The sequence below is a fragment of the Triticum aestivum genome, chromosome 2A (genome assembly GCF_018294505.1).
Source record: "Triticum aestivum cultivar Chinese Spring chromosome 2A, IWGSC CS RefSeq v2.1, whole genome shotgun sequence".
Taxonomy (NCBI): domain Eukaryota; kingdom Viridiplantae; phylum Streptophyta; class Magnoliopsida; order Poales; family Poaceae; genus Triticum; species Triticum aestivum.
Genome location: NC_057797.1, coordinates 404895162 through 404917382, shown reverse-complemented (window position 1 = coordinate 404917382; position 22221 = coordinate 404895162). Strand labels below are relative to the sequence as shown.

General features: G+C 43.1%; 3 long non-coding RNA genes across 6 annotated transcripts; 2 read left to right on the top strand and 1 right to left on the bottom strand.

Annotated features, from left to right (window-relative positions):
• Positions 1-13654: 13654 nt before the first annotated feature.
• Positions 13655-15970, bottom strand: LOC123188818 (uncharacterized). 2 transcript variants are annotated; one of them, XR_006495224.1, is made up of 5 exons: positions 15528-15970; positions 15114-15183; positions 14977-15039; positions 14745-14885; positions 13655-14142 (listed from the first exon to the last, which is right to left on the bottom strand). It is a non-coding gene; the product is annotated as an uncharacterized lncRNA (long non-coding RNA). The 2 variants fall into 2 exon arrangements; XR_006495225.1 differs by having other exon boundaries at positions 13655-14885; positions 15528-15969.
• A 339-nt stretch (positions 15971-16309) lies between these two features.
• On the top strand, positions 16310-19444 carry LOC123188816 (uncharacterized). Of its 3 annotated transcripts, XR_006495222.1 has the most exons (7): positions 16311-16803; positions 16889-17055; positions 17135-17225; positions 17826-17910; positions 18028-18235; positions 18831-18907; positions 19040-19444. It is a non-coding gene; the product is annotated as an uncharacterized lncRNA (long non-coding RNA). The 3 variants fall into 3 exon arrangements; XR_006495223.1 differs by having other exon boundaries at positions 16310-16803; positions 17147-17225; positions 17826-18235; XR_006495221.1 differs by having other exon boundaries at positions 16312-16803; positions 17826-18235.
• Positions 19445-20468: 1024 nt separating this feature from the next.
• LOC123185323 (uncharacterized) lies at positions 20469-21467 on the top strand. Its single transcript, XR_006493338.1, has 3 exons — positions 20469-20826; positions 20916-21015; positions 21086-21467. It is a non-coding gene; the product is annotated as an uncharacterized lncRNA (long non-coding RNA).
• The last annotated feature ends 754 nt before the right edge of the window (positions 21468-22221 follow it).

The following is a 22221-nucleotide window of genomic DNA, read 5'->3' as shown; positions in this document are numbered from 1 at the left end:
GCAACCAAGACCGGGAAGACCCATTAGAATTTCGCAACCAAGTCTTTCCCCCTTACTCCCGTCCTAAATCTCGGGACGAGATTTCTTGTAGTGGAGGAGAATTGTGATGCCCGGGTACTTAAGCTACAGTGAACCTCTACTAACGACGCCACATCACCTCGGTTACCATTGATAAACTCGCGTTGATTCGAAACCGAAGCAAATTCAAATCAATAATCAGGTCAAACAATAAAAAATTTGCCAATATCAAAACTGAAATGTTCTGGATATGACAAGTAATTCATAGGTAATAATGGTGGAGAAACCACATTTTTATAAAATGCCTAAATGCTCTAAAATAAATAAAACAGCAGCAAAAACAATTAATTAAATGCCTTTTATAAAGTTATAAAAATATAAACTTATATTTGGAGTGTCAACCTTTTTGTGACAGCACCTATTATTGCAATACTAATTAGGTGTCCATCTCCACATTTTACAAAACAAATTTGCTAATTGGATTAAGTGCAAAACATAGACTAGAAAAAGTTAAAAGAAGAAAAAGGAAATGCCAAAAAATAAAATAAATAAATAAAAGAAAACCCCCCTTTCCCTGTTCTCGTGGGCCTCGGCCCACCCGAGCCAACCCACACAACTGAGGGGATAAGGCCAACCCCCCGTCTCTCAGCCTCGTCAGCATCTCAGATATTTTCCCTCCCCCTCGCTTGTTCCCCTCTCGCTCGCGCGCTCGCTCCTCCCCGAACGCTGCAGTCGCCGTGCACCCCGAGATCCTGTGGCCACCGTCGCCCTCATGCCTGAGGGGTTGACCCCGAGAAGCGCCGTCGTCTACCGCATCGTCTACAAGGACTAGCTCGAGCTCCTCGCCCCTGCATCGAGCTGTTCGCCGTCGTCTTCAACCTTGCACCCGTCGGCGACCTCCGTCGGATTCGTCGTCACCGAGCCCTCCTCGAGCACACTCGGCTTCTCTCCAAGTCCGATGTGAGCCCCACCGTCCTTCCCCTCCCTTTTCCGCTATCGTATTCCTCGCCGTAGAACCGTCCCCGCCCGAGGCCGCCATGGACGGGAGCGAAGCTCCTGTGTGCGCCCGCGCGATGTTGCTGCTGCTGTCGCCAGGCCATGCCTCGCCTCTGGTCGCGCCCCTCGCTGACCATCGATTCCCCGCGCGCCGGCAAGCCCTCTAGCCGCCTGCTACCTTCACCTCTGCTGCCGCCGCTACTTCTGCTCCGCGTGCTGCCGTCTCTACTATGGCCCCGCTGCCGCGCGTCGTCCGCCCTGGCTCCGTCCGGCGCGCCCGCCTCAGGCCTCCATGCCGCCTACCCTGCTCGCCGGTGGCGGCGCTGGCCAAGTCCAGCCGCGGCTGGCAAGAGCCACCACCGAGTCGGGCCAGCCCCTGATTAGTTTAGGGCTTAATCCCCCTTCCCCACTAATCTGTTGCTAACAACCGAGACCCACCACTAATAAAAACTAATTAAATCCATTTGTTAAAATAATGTGACCCAATGACAGGTAGCCCCCACCTCTAAATATCTTTTTTTAAGAATGTGTTAAAACTGTAAGTATGACACCTGGGCCCCCACTGGCCCGCTTTGACCAGTCAACTGGGACTGTTGACTGGTGACTCAGCAGTCAACAGGTCCCACCTATCATAGACACCCACACACTGCTGGGTACACTTACGTGTACCCATAGCAGTTATGTATTTAATATTTTTAAATTAAAAAGAATTCCAGGAATTGCAGAATATTAATAAAACTTCAAAAATTAATATAAAATAAACCGTATCTCGGATGAAAAAGTTTTATATATGAAAGTTGCTCTAAACAACGAGACGAATCCGGATACGCAGTCCGTTCGTCCGCCACACCCCCCTAACCTATCGAACCTGCAACTTTCCCCCTCCGGCTCCTCTGCCCGAAAACATGAAACACCGGGAATACTTTCCCGGATGATTCCCCCCTTAACCAGTACCACCTCATACCGCGCTAGAACACGTCTAGCTCTGCTTGTTGACCTGTTATGCACTTGCTTGCTATGTATTTACTGTTTCTCCCCCCTCTTCTCTCCGGTAGCCCCCGTGACGATGCTGATGCCCCTGTGGACGACTACGTCACCGACGACCCCTCTCTCTTGCCAGAGCAACCAGGCAAGCCTCCCCTTTGATCACCAGATATCGCCTACTCTTCTCTATACTGCTTGCATTAGAGTAGTGTAGCATGTTACTGCCTTCAGTTAATCCTATACTGCTGCATAGCCTGTCCTTGCTACTACTGTTGTTACCTTTACCTGCTATCTTACTGCTTAGTATAGGATGCTAGTGTTCCATCAGTGGCCCTACACTCTTGTCCGTCTGCCATGCTATACTACTGGGCTGTGATCACTTCGGGAGGTGATCACGGGCATATACTATATACTTTACACTGTTACATTACCTGTGATACTGTTCGGAGTTGGGGGCTGAAAGGACAGGTGGCTCCATCCCGGTAGAGGTGGGCCTGGGTTCCCGACGGCCCCCGACTGTTACTTTGTGGCGGAGCGGGAGGGCAGGTTGAGACCACCTAGGAGACAGGTGGGCCTGGCCCTGTTCGGCGTTCGCGGATACTTAACACGCTTAACGAGATCTTGGTATTTGATCTGAGTCGGCTACGAGCCTATACGCACTAACCATCTACGTGGGAGTAGTTATGGGTATCCCGACGTCGTGGTATCAGCCGAAGCACTTCAGACGTCAGCGACGGAGCGGCGCGCGCCGAATTGGAACGTAAGCCTGCTCTTGTATTAAGGGGGCTAGTTCTGCTTTCGGCCGCGTACGCAACGTGCAGGTGTGCTATGGGCGATGGGCCCAGACCCCTGTGCGCTTAGGTTTAGACCGGCGTGCTGGCCTCTCTGTTTTGCCTAGGTGGGGCTGCGACGTGTTGATCTTCCGAGGCCGGGCATGACCCAAGAAAGTGTGTCCGGCCAAATGGGATCGAGCGTGTTGGGCTATGTGGTGCACCCCTGCAGGGAAGTTAATCTATTCGAATAGCCGTGATCTTCGGTAACAGGACGACTTGGAGTTGTACCTTGACCTTATGACAACTAGAACCGGATACTTAATAAAACACACCCTTCCAAGTTCCACAGACAATCCGGTGATCGCTTTTCCGCAGGGCGACGAGGAGAGGATTGCCGGGTAGGATTATGCTATGCGATGCTACTGGAGATGCTACTTGGAGATGCTACTTGGAGATGCTACTTGGGGGACTCAATCTACTCTCTTCTACATGCTGCAAGACGGAGGCTACCAGAAGCGTAGTCTTCGACAGGATTAGCTATCCCCCTCTTATTCTGGCATTCTGCAGTTCAGTCCACCGATATGGCCCTTTACACATATACCCATGCATATGTAGTGTAGCTCCTTGCTTGCGAGTACTTTAGATGAGTACTCACGGTTGCTTTTCTCCCTCTTTTCCCCTTTCCCTTCTACCTGGTTGTCGCAACCAGATGCTGGAGCCCTGGAGCCAGACGCCACCGTCGACGATGATTCCTACTACACTGGAGGTGCCTACTACTACGTGCAGGCCGCTGACGACGACCAGGAGTAGTTAGGAGGATCCCAGGCAGGAGGCCTGCGCCTCTTTCGATCTGTATCCCAGTTTGTGCTAGCCATCTTATGGCAACTTGTTTAACTTATGTCTGTACTCAGATATTGTTGCTTCCGCTGACTCGTCTATGATCGAGCACTTGAATTCGAGCCCTCGAGGCCCCTGGCTTGTATTATGATGCTTGTATGACTTATTTTATTTGTAAAGTTGTGTTGTGATATCTTCCCGTGAGTCCCTGATCTTGATCGTACACCTTTGCGTGTATGATTAGTGTACGGTCAAATCGGGGGTGTCACATTGGCCTAAGTTGGTCTATGCCCAAGGGCTACTCTCCCCGGTGTACTGAGAAGTGTCATCTGGACACCACTGGCTAGCGCTCTCCTCCGGATCCCACTGATAACATGATGGACGATAAGGGTCCAATGGTGGTTCCGGCTCAGGCTCTGGGGCTGATGTCTGGCCTCGGTATGCGTACACGGCCTTCGGCAAGACGAGGTAATGGCCTGCAGTTAAATCAAACAAAGAAGGCGCAGGCAAGGTAATAATCTCATTGTGTTTCTTAGGTATTCCACCCTTAAAAGTGTAATTAGCAAGCATGGTGGAAATCTCAGCTTTCGGTATCTTTCTTTTATTCATAATGATATCCTTCATATATTTAGCATAAGGATTTACTTTAAGCATATCAGTTAAGCGCATACGTAAGAAGATAGGTCTAATCATTTCAGCAAAGCGCTCAAAATCCTCATCATCCTTTTTTTGGATGGCTTAGGAGGAAAAGGCATGGGTTTCTAAACCCATGGTTCTCTTTCTTTACCGTGCTTCCTAGCAACAAAGTCTCTTTTATCATAGCGTTGATTCTTTGATTGTGGGTTATCAAGATCAACAGCAGGTTCAATCTCTACTTCATTATTATTGCTAGGTTGAGCATCAACATGAACATTATCATTAACATTATCACTAGGTTCATGTTCATCACCTGATTGTGTTTCAGCATCAGAAATAGATATATCATTGGGGTTCTTAGGTGTGTCTACAACAGGTTCACTAGAAGCATGCAAAGTCCTATCGTTTTTCTTTTTCTTCTTTTTAGAAGGACTAGGTGCATCCAAATTATTCCTCTGAGAATCTTGCTCAATTCTCTTAGGGTGGCCTTCAGGATACAAAGGTTCCTGAGTCATTCTACCAGTTCTAGTAGCCACTCTAACAGCAAAATAATGTTTATTATTTAATTCATCAAGCAAATCATTTTGAGCTTTAAGTACTTGTTCAGCTTGAGTGGTAACCATAGAAGCATATTTGCTAATGAGTTTAAGTTCATCTTTAACTCTAGCCATATAATCACTCAAGCGTCCAATCATGTGAGCATTACTATTTAATTCTCTACCAACATAAGCATTAAAACTTTCTTGCCTAGCCATAAAGTCATCAAATTCATCTAAGCATTGGCTAGGAAATTTAGTAGACGGGATTTCAACTTTATCATATCTATAGAGAGAATTTACCTTTACAACCTGTGTCGGGTTATCAAGACAATGTGTTTCTTCAACAGGCGGTATATTAAGACCATGTATTTCTTCAATAGGAGGTAAATTCTTAACATCTTCAGCTTTAATACCTTTTTCTTTCATAGATTTCTTTGCCTCTTGCATATCTTCAGGACTGAGAAATAGAACACCCCTCTTCTTTGGAGTTGGTTTCAGAATAGGTTCAGGAGTTGTCTCAATTGGCTCAGGAGTTGCCTCAGGAATTGGCTCAGGAAGAGTCCAATTATTTTCATTAGTCAACATATTATTCGGTAGCAATTCAGCTTGGTCGACTGTTCTTTCCCTAAAAACACAACCAACACAACTATCCAAGTGGTCCTTGGAAGCATCGGTTAGTCCATTATAAAAGATATCAAGTATTTCATTTTTCTTAAGAGGATGATCAGGCAAAGCATTAAGTAATCAAAGAAGCCTCCCCCAAGCTTGTGGGAGACTCTCTTCTTCGATTTGCACAAAATTATATATTTCCCTCAAGGCAGCTTGTTTCTTATGAGCAGGGAAATGTTTAGCAGAGAAGTAATAAATCATATCCTGGGGACTACGCACACAACCAGGATCAAGAGAATTAAACCAAGTTTTAGCATCACACTTTAATGAGAACAGAAATATCTTAAGGATATAATAGTAGTGAGATTTCTCATCATTAGTGAACAGGGTGGCTATATCATTTAACTTAGTAAGGTGTGCCACAACAGTTTCAGATTCATAGGCATAAAAAGGATCAGATTCAACCAAAGTAATAATTTTAGGGTCGACAGAGAATTCATAATCCTTATCAGTAACAAAGATAGGTGAAGTTGCAAAAGCAGGGTCATATTTCATTCTAGTATTCAGAGTTTCTTGTTTAAGTTTAGCTAATAACTTCTTAAGATCAGATCTATCATTGCGAGCAAGAAAATATCTAGCAGTTTCTTCATCCATAACATAACCCTCAGGAACAACATGCAATTCATACTTAGGGGGAGAACCTTCATCATCACTATCTTCAATAATATCATCTTCAATAATTTCATTCTCTCTAACCCTAGCAAGTTGTTCATCAAGAAATTCACCTAATGGCACAGTAGTATCAAGCATAGAAGTAGTTTCATCATAAGTATCATGCATAGCAGAAGTGGCATCATCAATAACATGCGACATATCAGAATTCATAGCAGTAGCAGGTTTAGGTGTCGCAAGCTTACTCATAACAGAAGGAGAATCTAGTGCAGAGCTAGATGGCAGTTCCTTAACTCCCCTCGTAGTTGAGGGAAAAATCTTAGTTCTTTCGTCTTTCAAGTTCTTCATAGTGATCAGCAGATATAAATCCCAAGTGACTCAAAGAATAGAGCTATGCTCCCTGGAAACGGCGCCAGAAAATAGTCTTGATAACCCACAAGTATAGGGGATCGGAACAGTTTTCGAGGGTAGAGTATTCAACCCAAATTTATTGATTCGACACAAGGGGAGCCAAAGAATATTCTCAAGTATTAGCAGTTGAGTTGTCAATTCAACCACACATGGATAACTTAATATTTGCAGCAAAGTATTTAGTAGCAAATTAGTATGATAGTAATGGTAACAGTGGTAAAAGTAACGGTAGCAGTTTTGTAGTGATTGTAACAGTAGCAACGGAAAAGTAAATAAGCAAAGCACAATATGTGAAAAGCTCATAGGCTTTGGATCAGTGATGGATAATTATGTCGGATGCGATTCCTCATGTAATAGCTATAACATAGGGTGACACAGAACTAGCTCCAATTCATCAATGTAATGTAGGCATGTATTCCGAATATAGTCATACGTGCTTATGGAAAAGAACTTGCATGACATCTTTTGTCCTACCCTCCCGTGGCAGCGGGGTCCTAGTGGAAACTAAGGGATATTAATGCCTCCTTTTAATAGAGTGCCGGACCAAAGCATTAACACATAGTGAATACATGAACTCCTTAAACTACGGTCATCACCTGGAAGTATCCCAATTATTGTCACTTCGGGGTTGTCGGATCATAACACATAATAGGTGACTATAGACTTGCAAGATAGGATCAAGAACTCACATATATTCATGAAAACATCGGGCCCTAGTGACAAGCATTAAGCATAGCAAAGTCGTAGCAACATCAATCTCAGAACATAGTGGATACTAGGGATCAAACCCTAACAAAACTAACTTGATTACATGGTAAATCTCATCCAACCCATCACCGTCCAGCAAGCCTACGATGGAATTACTCACGCACGGCAGTGAGCATCATGAAATTGGTGATGGAGGATGGTTGATGATGACGACGGCGATGAATCCCCCTCTTCGTAGCCCCGAACGAACTCCAGATCAGTCCTCCCGAGAGAGATTAGGGCTTGGCGGCGGCTCCGTATTGTAAAACGCGATGAAATTTTCTCTCTGATTTTTTTCTCCGCGAAACGGAATATATGGAGTTGGAGTTGAGGTCGGTGGGGCTCCAGGGGGCCCACGAGACAGGGGGCGTGCCCCCCACCCTCGTGGACAGTGTGTGGGCCCCCTGGCCTTGATTCTTTCGCCAGTATTTTTTATATTTTCCAAAAGTTATCTCCGTGAATTTGTAGGTCATTCCGAGAACTTTTGTTTTCTGCACAATAGACAACACCATGGTAGTTCTGCTGAAAACAGCGTCAGTCCAGGTTAGTTCCATTCAAATCATGCAAGTTAGAGTCCAAAACAAGGGCAAAAGTGTTTGGAAAAGTAGATACGTTGGAGACTATCATTAGGCCTCTTCCAGAAGTGATATTGTTGCTGATGGTAAGAGCCATCAATCCTTCAATCGACAACACAAAGGAATTCTCAATGAAAGCACCAATGTCAGTGTCAAAACCGGTAGATCTCGGGTAGAGGGTCCCGAACTGTGCGTCTGAGGATTGATGGTAACAGGGGATGATAGGGACACAGTGTTTACCCATGTTCGGGCCCTCTTAAAGGAGGTAAAACCCTACATCCTGCTTGATTGTATTCAATGAGTATAGGGGTTACAAGAGTTGATCTACCTTGAGATCGTAATGGCTAAACCCTAGATGTCTAGCCTATGGGAATTCTCATAGCATCTACGGATTAAACCCTCTGGTTTATATACACACTGGAGGGGCCTAGGGTTGTACAAAGTCGGTTTGCAGAGGAAGGAAATAATACATCCGGACACAAAAAACTTGCCATTCATTCATATTGGAGTCCTACCTGGACACGGGGGATAATCTTCGGCTTTAATCTTCACGGTCCATCAGTCCGGCCCATATTGAATATACTGGGCACCCGAGGACCCCCTAATCCAGGACTCCCTCACATTGCACACCCAATGTCATGGCCCTCGACGAAGCCGCTGCCCCACTCCTTGTCACGCGTGTAGTAGAGGAACTGATCGCTGGCGTTGAGGAACTCTTGACTTGGACTAGAGGGAGGGGAGAAGACCATTGAATGGGGCTAATTATCCCCACCCCAGCCACGTCTGATGCCCCTCGCCGCATCCTATGTACTCCACGCCACCCACTACTAGGAAAAGGGCTATAGATAATATGGACATTAATGCGGTGCGCCACTGCTATATAGCAGTGGCGCACCATATATAGGTACGCCATTAAACTCTAAATACTAATGGCGCACCACATCCACGATGCGTCACTACTAACGAAATTTTTTTTATTTTTTTTTAAAACTAGTAATGGCGCACCGTGGGTGTGGTGCGCCATTACCTTTTCAGTTTTAAAAAAATAAAAGAAAATGATGGAAATGTCAAAAAAATAAAAGAAAATAAGTTTTCCATGTGATATGTGGTCTACTTGTTGGGAAAATTTACAAATATGAATTTCGACTTTATTTGCAAAATCTCTCTGGAATTTGTAAAATGGGCATAACTTTTGCATACGAACTCGGATTAAAAAGTTTTTTATATGAACAATCATCTACTCGAAAAGTTACATTTGAATTGGACTGGGGGAACTTTGTTCAAGATTTTCAGAATCTCCAAAAACCTAACGGAATAAAAGATACGGGGTTTTAAGATCTAGAGGGGGGGAAATGGAAAAAAATCAAACTTACTAGTGGCGCACCATTTGCTAGGTGCGCCATTAGTAACAGGAAAAAAAATTGGTTTTGGAAAAAAATTGGAATTTTTTTCAAAAAATGATACGTAATATGACCGGGAAGTTTGAAATATTTTTCAAAATTTCACCATACTCATGAACATGAACAAAGACCTAGGCATCAAGAAGGTTTAATAGGATTGATATGATAGATATATCAACAAGTGCCTGTTAAGTGAGGTGGTGCTGGGGTTGGATAGAACTGCGAAGTTATGGCGCACCAGGGGTGCGTTATTAGTATTAATTACTAGTGGCGTGATGCTAGTGGCGCATCTGTAGTGCGACATTAATGGCCAAAACAGGTGCGCCACTAGTAGGCCTTTTCCTAGTAGTGACCATAGTTGCCGATGAACTGCCGGCAACAACCTCACTGTACCCAGCCGGCGGTTCAATGGCCACAACCGCATCTGTACGAGGCAGAAGGGGGATAACGACCTGATAGTGTCCAAGAGCTATGAATGTATGAAAGTTCCCAACTAACGTGGAAACATGAAGCATATGAAAACTCACTATATGACAATGTAATGTGCTACTTTGAAGCACATATGTATGCAAAAAGGATAGTAGTGTCCCCCTTTATTTTATTCTTCTTTTTATCTTTTTTTTCTTCCATTCCCTTTCTTTTTTCATTAGCGCATTGGCTTTTTTTTATTCCTCACAAGGTAGGCAACACTCTAATACAATGATATGCACTCATAACTCAACTCGTAATAAAGACGATGCAAACTGGATGACTCTGGCAGTGCACCAGTATGTGCAATCATCTATAGGGCAGCCGATTGGCATGATCGGCAGACGAATCCTAGCTACGGGTTGTGCAACCCTCGGTGGAGATCATGGAGATTGACCGTGGAGTAGCGCCATGCAGAAGTTATGGTGGAGCTAGGTCAGCAACTTGTGGCAGGTACCATGTAAGAGGATTAGGGGAGAGAGAATTTGTGGAATCATTTTATGTATTACTAATCCTCAAGGATTAATATATACTCCCTCCATTTTTAAATATTTGTCTTTCTAGAGATTTTGACTACATACGGAGTAAAATGAGTGAATCTATACTCTAAAATATGTCTATATACATCCGTATGTAGTAGTCCATTTGAAATCTCTAAAAAGACAAATATTTAGGAACGGAGGAAGTAGAGTACAAGACTTGAAGGCCAAGAAGTGTCTCCTAATGATACGGTAGGAATCGTATATAAAAGATTACAATCAATCTCAACAAATCGTAAACTACACCTACACTTTAACCCGTGAGACAGTCATGTAAGCATGCACCTCCTCCTTTTACGGGCATATGAAACTTGCGCATTGCATTTTGGTCGGTTGACTCAATTGACTGTAGGAGGAGGTGCGCGAGGTACCACATGAAAGGTGACAAGGCATGCGCATTAGAGAAGTTCATCGATAACATGCTGGCTAATTTTTTTAAAATAATACATTTTTCTTAATAAATTTGAGAAATATTACGCCGTTTAGATTTATTTCAAAAATAATACGGCATTGGTCTCCGGGAAGCCGACTGGCTTCCAGTCGGCCACCAGTAAGACGAGTGGCCCAATCGGCCACCGGTAAGCTAGTGGCCAGTCGGCCAGGTGCGCATGCAGTCAGCCGGGTGCGCATGCAATCGGCCAGGGGTAGCCGATAAGTGGCTAAATGCCTCGATGGATGGACTGACGGGTGCAGGTGCAAGTGCTCGTGCTCCTGCTCACGGCCAGCTACAATGCGCTCGTGCTCCCGCTCATCCGAGTGGCTATATATCTCATCCGGGTGATTACCACCTGCAGCACAGCCAGCTTCAATGTGCTCGTGCTCCCGCTCATGCCGCATGGCAGCCTCGAGGCGCACCTCTACCCGCACAACGACGGCGGCGGCGGCGGCGGCAGACTAGGCTTCGGGCGGCTCGTGGGCATCGCAAGCGACGTGGCCGAGGGGATGGCCTACCTGCACCACTACGCGCCGGTGAGGGTCGTGCACTGCGACCTCAAGCCGAGCAACACTCTCCTCGACGACGGAATGTGCGCCGTGATCTCCGACTTCGGTATCGCGTGGCTCGTCGTCGGCGCCGAAGCCACCAGCAACACGAGCGACGACGACTCCACCGCTCCATGCAACTCCATCGCCGCCGGATTGTTGCAGGGTTCGGTTGGCTACATGGCAGCTAGTATGTGACACACACATAAGTTTGTGCATGCATGCATTCATGCTCGATGTGGCATTGATTATCGGGAAGCGGGAGTGGGAGCACGAGCGCGTTGAAGCTGGCCATGCAGCATGAGCGGGAGCACGAGCACTTGCACCCATCCGTCCCACTTATCGGCTACCCCGAAGCCGATAGGCAGCCTGTCGGCTACCCCCTGGCTGACTGCATGCGCACCTGGCCTGACTGGCCACTACTCGGCTTACCGGTGGCCGATTGGGCCTACTCGACTTACCGGTGGCCGACTGGAAGCCAATCGGCTTCCCGACCGCCGATGCCGTATTATTTTTGAAATAAATCTATTTCTTAAATTTATTAAGGAAAATGTATTATTTAAAAAAAATAGCAACATGCTGAGGGTCCCGGACAATATGGTCCGAGCCACAAGGTGGATATGGTAGGCCATGGCCCACCCTGGAGTTTTGAGTGGCCTATATACAATATGTGATTAGTTGGACCTAGGAAAAATAAAAGCCCAACATGCTCTCCCAATCCATCTATGGCTAGCAAGAAAAAAGGGTGATCCCTATTCTGTGCGTAACGACCTACTATGTACCCTCCCCCGTGCTGCCCAATCAAGTTTTTTCTCCCCACTAGTTTTGGGAAGGTCCTAGAACCTTCCTTGAACCACTGTTCTTTTTCCCTTGTTTTTTCTTTTGGTTTTTTTATGTTTTCCTTTTTTTCTCAAATCTATGAACTTTTTTAAAAATCACGCACATTTTTTAAATTCACGAGTAAATTTTAAATTTGTCTACTTTTTGAATACATGAACAATTTTCAAATTCATGAATATATTGAAATTTGAGAATTTAATGTTTGTGAATATTTTTAAATTTGTAAACATTTTTTATATTTGACGAGCATTGTTCAAAATTGCGAACATTTTTTTGGATTAGCAACTATTTTTTAATTATGATTTTTTTGCAAAATAACAAACATTTTTCGAATTCATTATTTTTTATGAATTTTTGAAAAGTTTTCGAATTCATGAACATTTTTTAATTCACCAACTTATTTTGAATACATGAATAATTTTTGTATCAATGATATTTATGTATTCTTGAACTTTTTCGAATTTAGAACAATTTTAAAATTCATGAATAATTTTTGAAATCCTGAACAAATTTTCAAACTCATGAAAATTTTATTAAATTCTGTTTTTTAAAAAATTGGAATAATTTTCAATTTTGTGAAGAGTTTTTGAAATCACCTACATTTCTTTTCGAATTTGAGATTCGTGAACAGTTCTTGAATTAAAAGAAACAAGAAAAAAGAAAAAAAAGAAAAACAAAATAAAATAGGGAAAACTTTGTTTTTGCCACTCTGGTTATTGCCAATTTTGCTTATGCCACTATAGAATTTGAAATTTCACTTTTGCTACTCTTAGCTTTTGACAATATATCACTTTTGCCATTCCGTGGCAAAAGCAAAATTTTCAGAGTGGCAATTATGATACATTGTCAAAAGCTAAGAGTGACAAAAGTGAAATGAAAAATTATCGTTTTTGCCATGGAATGGCATTTGTAATGTATCGTCAAAAGTTAAGAGTGGCAAAAGTGAGACGTCAAATTCTAGAGTGGCATAAGCAAAACTAGTACAAATGCCCGTGCGTTGCACCGGGCAAAAAAAAAGAGGAACAACCAGCTTCATATTCCATTGTGCACCATTTTATATATCTAATTTTATTAAACATCGATAATAATAAGGTAGAACTGATTATTACTTTTTGTAGAATCAAGTCTTCATCAGATGGAAGAGCAGTTTTGCATGAATAGTTCGTCAATCATTTTTTGGCTTTTCTGGAAAACATGAAAGTTTCCTTATTTTTAATAGAAGTTAAGGTTTACATAAAAACTGGAACACTTCTTTTAAGAATAATGAACATTTAAAAAACGCATTTTAACAGGTGTTTTTTGTTTAAAGAATGTTTTGATTTTTTTTGTACATTTCCAAATGATTTTTTTTAGTAAAAATGAAAAAAATTCTTGGAAATTTTTATGATTTTTAAAAAATTGCAAAAATATTTTTTTGAAACAAAAACAGTGTGAACATGTGTAAAACTATGAACATTTCTAAACGAATTTCTTCAGTAAACAATTTTGAAAAAGTGCAAACATATTTTTTTGAAACAAAAATAGTGTGAACATGTGTAAAACTGTGAACATTTCTAAACTAATTTCTTCAGTAAACAAATTAAACTGGCCACATGCAAGGTCGGGTTCTGTGCTCTACATACAATTATAAATCGAACAAATTGATCTTAAGATTACTAAGTAAAACCAAGTATCACAGTAAGAAGAAGACACCAATGAGTAATTGGAATGTATCAAGTCCTGAAAAAATCATCTTAGGTGTTTTACAGTTAGTCAGCGGACACATGACCACCAGCACAGCACTACCCATTTTCTGATCAATTGTTTCGTCCAAGCACCATCAGCTGCTCATTACGGACAGTCCAAGAGCATTAAAGCAACCATTGAAGCAAAGCGGCAACAAGCTAAGTCTTCGGCTGATCTCCAGCAACATAGGTGGCAAGGTGGCGTCAGTGAAGGTCAAGTTAAGCCTGACGAACATGTCCTTCAGGTTGTACGGCGTGTGTCGTTCCTGTGTGCCGGCACGCCAAAGAGTTCCCGCCCATCTCGCCGATGGTCGTACATAGGGTGGCGGGAGGGCATCGCTGCGAGCCACCGTGGTGGTCGGTGTCGACCTGGTTGCTGAGACACCAAAGTGCCTGTCAATTGTTAACGACGCCGAAGTGCCTGTCAATAAAATTTACTGGAAATACCAGTCTATATAGCTCAACATCAGGAGATGCAGGACCACATGATATATTGGGTCTTTAACAGAATCAAATACATGGTCAGAGTGTTCCTGAGATTGATGGTTTTTCAAATCAGTTTCTGCTATTGTATAAGTTAGCCATGAACAAGGTTTGCTATTCTATAAGTTAGCCATGAACCAGATTTGCTATTCTATAAGTTAGCCATGAACAAGGTTTATACCAATAATTCTGGAAAATAACAATAATAAGAACACCACTGCAGCTAGTAAAAAAATCATGACAAGATATAGACGGAAAGAATGCTTAGTACAGATGCAATTAAAGGGTTTGCTTTCAGTCAAGGAATATAGCATTACGTCAATAGCAAAACGTGATTATATTACAGCCTTGTCAGCAAATTGAGAAATATTGGGCATCTCAATTCCTATAAGGAGAATTGGAGTTTCTGGAAAAGAGATTTCTGAATTATTGAAGATGCCTTTTTGCCAGAATGGCTAATCAACATGTTTATAAAATAGACTGAACAGTAACATAGTGGAAGTAAACCAAACCTTCTTACACTAACTATGACAAGTTTCAGTGTTACATGAACACAACCCAACTACGACGACTCTGTATTGTCGTCGGGCTGTCGGAGACCGCCCAATATACCCTCGTTTCCTAAAGTATGCCAAGGAATTGATTAGATTAACCTGTAAAAAATAGTAATCAGTACCAATGAGCATTAGAATATACTTAGTCATTACTACATGGAGCTAAAGCTGCAGTTTTTTATATATATACGTAAGTTAGTAGCTGATGTAATTCCAGCAGCACCTCAGTTGTCGTTGAGCTCCTTTGTACAACCTGAAACAAAGGAAATCCTCTGTACAACCTGAAGCAAAGGAAATAAACTACAGGATGGAGGCTATGGAACATACGCTTGATGGAATACATCAAATTAAACTTTTGGGTTATGCTGCATAGAAACATCCTCTTTCCGGTGCTTCCCTGTAACAGAAAGAAGAACAAACAATTATGATTGAGCAATTTGTCCCTGATCCAGAAAGGGAAATAAACAGTGGATTAACTACCGATGTCTCAAATTAAACTTGAAGTATCTAAAACCGACACAAATGGCACATGAATTTATCATAGTTTGGCAAACATTAGACTAATGTAATGTACAGGCATCACCCAGCACCTAGCTTACAGAGATTGAACGCTCAGATTAAAGAGGGAAAAAGTAGCAACATTAGTACACGCCGAGGTTACACAAATTGATATTGATTCAAGTAAAATCTCCAAGCAATATCCAACACCGTTGAACTAATTTGGGAAAAGCCGATACATACCTCTGGTGTGGCACGTTCGGACGACGGATGGTTTTCCTCCGGCAAACTCCGCGGGATTTGAGGAGGGCGACGGATGGCCAGAGAAGAAGAAGAAGATTAGGAGGGAGGGGGAGGGGAGGAGGGCGGCGGATGGCCGGAGAAGAAGACCGCTCCCCGCCGGCGGTGACGCCCGTATGGATCGAGGCACGGCAGCAGGAGGCTGGGGGTAGTGCCAGATAAGATTAGGGGCGGGAGGGTAGAGGAGGGCAGCGAATGGGAAGGGGAGAAGGGCGGTAGATGGCTGGACAAGAAGACCAGCCGCAGGTGGTGGCGGCGCCGCCCGTATGGATCGAGGAGCGCCCGCGGCGGCGCCGCCTGTATGCATCGAGGAGAGCACGCATATGCTCGTGTGTGCTGCCACTTCAAAAAGGAGCGTGGGTTGAATACCAAACAACTACAGAGTCTTTTTGCAAGATTGAAACGTTTTTCATCTTAGCCACTTAAAAAGGGAGTGCGGGTTCAATATCCACAACAGCAGGGGCTTTTCTGCAAAAGAGTCGCGACGGTGTTTTTTTATCTTTCCCTAATAATAATAATAATAATAATCTACCTTAATCTTCTCTACTGCTATTAAATAAGCAAACATATTCATCACTAAGTGCACACAGCCTCACGTACACACAACAACACCAAATAATCACAGCCTCACGATTAGACCCGCTTATTCTAATCAACCGTCGACATGTAACAACTAATATCCCAAAAAGTACGTTTAGTGAATTGGAGGAGCGGACGAAAACTCTGCCGTTCGCGGCCGCATTGGTTCAGCTGCTAGGGAAAAAACAATACGCAACAAATCATCTTCCTAATCTTCGGCGCACAAATCGCTCCCCAACCCGAGGCCCGCCCGCCCGCGGCGGCGACTTCGAGTAGTCGCCCATCGTGCAGACGCCGTCGTCGACACCTCCCCCGCCGGCTCAACGCTCCAGGTGCTCGGCCGCGCCCTGAACACAGGATCATCGACTCCTCTCCCACCCTCATCGCAACTGTAGCCGACGCTGACGGCGCTCATTATATCACCTGGGAGGACCTTGAAGTGCCGCACGGCGGTGTAGGCGTGCAGCTACTCTCCGACCCCGTGCGGCGACCGTCCATAACTTGCCGCAGCGCTGGGAGCGGATGAGGTCACACCGCGCGCAGGATTGGGGCGGTGGTCGGACTTGGATCTGGCGAGATTGATGTGGTTGTGTCCTGTGCCTCCCGGACGTCCGGATACTTTCCCATCCCTCCTGTGAAGGTATTTTTCCATTGATGGTGTGTGGATGTCAAAATTCAATTCCCTGCCATGATTTGAGTGACCTTATTTCCATCTTTAATTGCAGATGCCAGTGTATGGATTGTCAGACTTGTTCCAAATCTGCACCTTTAATGTCTCACTCTGAGCGAATCAAGGATCAGGTGACATAGTTTCTACTGAAGCACTGTACAAGTCAAACCGATGCTTATTGCTCTTGTGACTGAACTATATATTGAGTTAATCCTTGACAAGGTATGGACATCTGATCCCAAAACTCAAGGTGTTACGGATCCCATATTAATTTAAATTTAAAGCTTTCATATGGGTTCAGATACATTTTCAGATGTTGATGTGAATCAGGATGGAAAATTGATAGAGCAGAGTGGTTGAACTTTTTCTCAAGAAATCCATCCTTTATGAAGGTAATGACTCTTCCTATCTTAAGTTAACCTTATATAGTACCCATGCAGTACAGCATTTCAAGGTAATACTGATTTTGTTCTTGATCATATGAACTGAAAACTGTTTTCCTTAAACAATGAGAACACATCATTTCATTAAAGTTAAATGGAAAGAAAATAAAAGCTCTTCCCTTTACACCATGCTTAGATGTTTTCCTTATCGGATTTGTCTGGAAGTGCTGAAAGGAATGGTTATGTAGAAACCTGTTTTAGGGAAATGTAAGTCTGACAGGGCAGCCTGTCAGTTTGTGGTGTAAGTTACATTGTGCAACTGGGGTGTAAGTTACATTGTGCAACTGACAGGTCAACCGGCAACATGTTAATCTCCGATTCTCTGAAACCTGCTCCTTATAATTGTCTATCAGTCAGTATCGTCCAGGGCCAAAATTCTTGATTTAGCTTTTGTCAGTTTCAAATATTCGTTCACGATATTCAGGTCCAAACATGAGTAGCGACCTGTTTGAGAGAAATTCTTCAGGGCATTTGGATCTTTAACTGCGGCACTGAAGTATATGTTGTTTTTTAACTCAACCCTCTTCCTGGTTTTGTAACGGTTGACAGACAAGCTTGCTCATAGGCGGATGACATTCTCACAAAAAACACCAAAATATTGTGTCTATAGAGATGTCTTGCAGGGATGACACAGGTTTATTCTCCATTCATGCCAATCCATTTTATAATTTTATTCTTTCAGGCATACTTCTCATCTCCTTTCAATACTGATTCTTTTTATTTATTTTTTGATCTGTTCACGTTATGCAAGCTGGATTTGGCACAGTTTTGTTTGGCTAAATGCCAATTGACATGTCAATATACGCGAGCCGCAAGGTGCCTTTCACTGCCAGGGGGTGCAGCTGAGGCTGTGAATGCTGCTGAAATCTGCAAGCGCTGACCACTTCATCTCACCCCGTGGGCATGACATGTGTCATCCATCATTTCATGCAGCGTGATGTTGCTTAAAGGGTTAACAGGTAAATTTACTATGAATCCACATGGAATCCCCTAACTATGTCTATAGTATCTTTTCTGCATCTCTTCTGGTCAGGACAATATCCGAAGAAAAAATTGCTGCGTTCCAGTAATCATAAATATGAACGATCTTGATCTCTTCCCTCTTATCATCAAGCCCTAAGCTTGGTCATAGATTTTACCTAAAATAGGTTTCAAGTGTACAGTTTGCACCAATATGTTGAATGTCCCTTGTGTGCATTGCCACTATGTAGTACTCCCTCCGTTCCTAAATATAAGTCTTTTTAGACATTTCAAATGGACTACAACATACGGATGTATGTAGACATATTTTAGAGTGTAGGTCCACTCATTTTACTACGTATGTAGTCACTTGTTGGAATATGTAGAAAGACTTATATTTGGGAACGGAGGGAGTAGATGATACTGTTTGTGGATCCTGCAATTTCTGGTGATAAAGAAGGGTCGTCTTGAGATGAATACTTATCCTTCTTGCCAGAAGTATTTAGGCTGTTGCACCAGTTCCAAAACTCTTTGATTTATCACAATGTCATGTTGCTTAAACATAAGCTAATATTGTTTCCATTTTTGTTGTAGAATTACTAAGCATGCCTCTGTGTTTAGGAGTTGAAAAGGCTTTGACTGGACGCCAAGGGAAAGGTGAACCTGTTGATGTAAGTGAATTTTCTTTAAATGATACGAGGCTTATCAGTGTGCCTTCTTAAATACCAAGCTTATATGGACGTGTAGGGAAATCATTCTGATTTGCTTCGTTTATTGAATAACACTTCCATTTTTCATTCTAGGCAATGAACATGCAGAACATGGTGAAATTGAATAACACTTCCATGGTTAAATTTTCTGCCCCACGCACGTCCGCCGTTCAAGGTGCATCCGGCACTACCCGCACGGATCCACCTCGCATGCCTGCTGCACCGTCCATGACATGCATCTTGCTGCGCCTTTTTAATATAAGAGGCTTGTGCTTATTTCTGTGATTGCTCAAGGTAATGCAAAGAGGTGGTCTAGACATGAAAATTGTGAAGTTTGTAAATTGTAATGACTCGAAATTTGTACCATCATCAAATGTGTGAAGTTTGTAATGACTAGATATTTCACCAACGGTCATGGCTCCAGAATTTCATCCTTGGTCAATTGATATGCTTAACTTCTCTTGTCGATAATAGAAGATTGCTCCTCTGGCCTCTGCATCGCTCCAGAATTATATTGCTTGAACATGTTTTTTTCCTTTTTCTTTTGCTGATCTTGGATCCTACTTTGTGTTATACAACCATTTCCCAGTAAAGTACCCTTTCTCACTTTACTTATCAAAATCTGGTTTTCATACTATGCATTTATCTTTATTATGTTCATTGTAATTCAACTGTCTTCAGGCCAGTTACAGTTGCTACCTCTGTCTGTCTCAACCATATATTGCTGCATTAATGTTTTTTGTTTGGTTATCCATGTAAACCCGAAGAACATTTTTGGATAAGCTGGAAGGGAGGTCCCTTATATGGAACTGTTTAGCATCTGCTATTTCATCAGACTAATAGAAAAGGGTTTAAATGACTGTTGTTGCTAGAAAAGGGAAGTCCAAGTGGGGCACAAGATAAATTTATCCTGATATTTTCGATATAAACAATCCATATAAATTCATATTTTTGTTCTTCTCATATAAACAGTCTATATATATATATATATATATATATATATATATATGTTAATATTCTACATTATTGTATTAAGTTTCTTTTGCTGCACACTCGGTTCATGGCTAGGTACTAATGATCATGAAAGTATTTTTATTATCTGACGTTACACATCTCATTGTATTTTGGGATGTTGTTGCTGAACACGAATATGAAATCAGTTGCTTTTCAATATTTATCCTTGGTTTATGTCCGGCAATATGTTCTTTTTACATTTTGGCATGAAATGGGTCAGAGGACTAGAAACAGAGACGAAAGAGGAGAAAGTTTGGAGCATGATTTGCATGTTGTTTGTCAAGTTGAGATTCATCTGTCAGTATTTTAGTGTTGACATATTGGTGTGAAGAATAAACTAACTGATAATTCTTTATTTATAATTTCCTCTTTAAGGATGAATGAAAAATATATATATCTACGTGCGTTGCACGTGCACGCTTACTAGTTACCTACTAATAAACCACGCATTGTTTCTAGTCGTACGTCGCTGGTGTTTTTGCTAAAACCCCCCTCTGTTTCTTTGAAATCAACCCGCAGTCCTTGTTTAAGTGGCATTCTGGAAAAACAATTCATTTTTGCGTAAAACCCCCTGTCGTTTGAACTATTCAACGCGCATTCCAAGCAGATTTGTAAAGAAAAAAGAAAACACAACCCCACACACAGCGCACACGGGCTCGCCTCCTCTCCCTCGCCCATGAAGTCATCGCCGCCCATGCCGGCTGCTTCCGGCGGCCTCCGGCGCAGAGCGGCACGCCCCAAGCTGCCCACGGTCCGCGCCTCCCTTCCCTCCATCCAGACTCTCTGCTCCCGGCCTCTACAGCCCGCTCGCAACCACACACCCATGGCTAGGGTTCGGGCATGGCTTCGCCGGCGCGTCTCCGATGGTCCAAAGTTTGTCTTTCCTTCCTTCTTTGGCCGAGATCCGTTGCCCCTACACCTCACCTTCTCTTCATATCCTCTGCTGGAGATGCAGTTGGGGCACGCCATGGGAGTTCCCCATCCACCACGGTCGCCGCCGTCAAGGAATTCTTCAAGGAGATGTCAAGGACACCATGGACATGCAGCTCCTCAAGGTTTTATCCCTCCTTTCCTCTGATATATATCAAGTTCTAACAGTACATTAATCCAAGCAATTGTTTTCAGATCAATTAAGGAATCAATCTCATGATGGTTGATGCTTGATGCAGCGGAGGATCACAGATTCACAGATGTAAGGATCGGGAGAATTGGGCCTCACATTATTTTTTCCAGAATTGGGTGTTGGTACTCTATAAACTGAATTGAGTGAGCTAAATCTGTGCCTCAAAATTGTAGTCTGTAGCTTTATGTGTTACGTCTTAAGATTGAACTAGAAGATTGCCTTTGGGAGTAGTTTTAGTTGGTAGATGTTTCAGGCTCCAAATACACACACATTATGTGCTTAATGTGTGGCATAAACATTATCAATTTTATGCTTAGAAACCAAATCACTGTCCACCCATTTTATTTCTTCATGAGTATTTTGTGTTGAAATCAGATCACCGTTCACCTGTTCTCGTACTGTTGTCTTTAACTTATTTTGCGGATTCTTAATAAAATGCTCAGTTCAGGATGTGATTTTCAGTTTTAGGCATTTGATACTTTTGGCATTGAGCAATTTTTTTCCTTTGAGCGTGTACCTTCAAATGCAAAGTTCTGACTATGATTTCGCACGCGACCACACCGTCATCGGTCGCTCTGCCTACCGAGTGCCACCCTGCCGCCTCCCCCCCTCCCCCCACCTAGGACCTCACCGCCCGCTCTATCTAATATATTTTTCAGTTTTCTTATAGTTGCCAATACAAATGTCCGCTTGAGTGTCAAAAAGCAGCAGTGATAATGAAAAAAGAGCATGGGTTCGTTGCTACATTATAGTAGTTATGTACATCTCAAATTTTCAGCCCAGGATTCTTATTTTGACTGATGTGAGTATTTCTTAGTCAGTCTTCATATTCCAGCTTTGACTGAAAATAACTCTCCTGAAAACTATTGGCAATACTCACAATGTGGTCTACAAAGAAGCATTTAATGATCTTGCTTGATAACTTACCGGCGGGCAGAAAATATATCATGTTAGTACCATTCGTAAGCAAACATGTACCTTATTTCTGCTTAGATGTTCTCTGTTTCTTATTTCATAAGTGTTTTGCATGGTGTTCCTGATTACCATCAGAAAAGCCAGAGAGTCCCTTGGATGGCCTCCTGCGCTCTGGCGACTGGCGTCGCCCCCGCCGGCGCGAGCGCCGTGGCCGCCCGGCCCC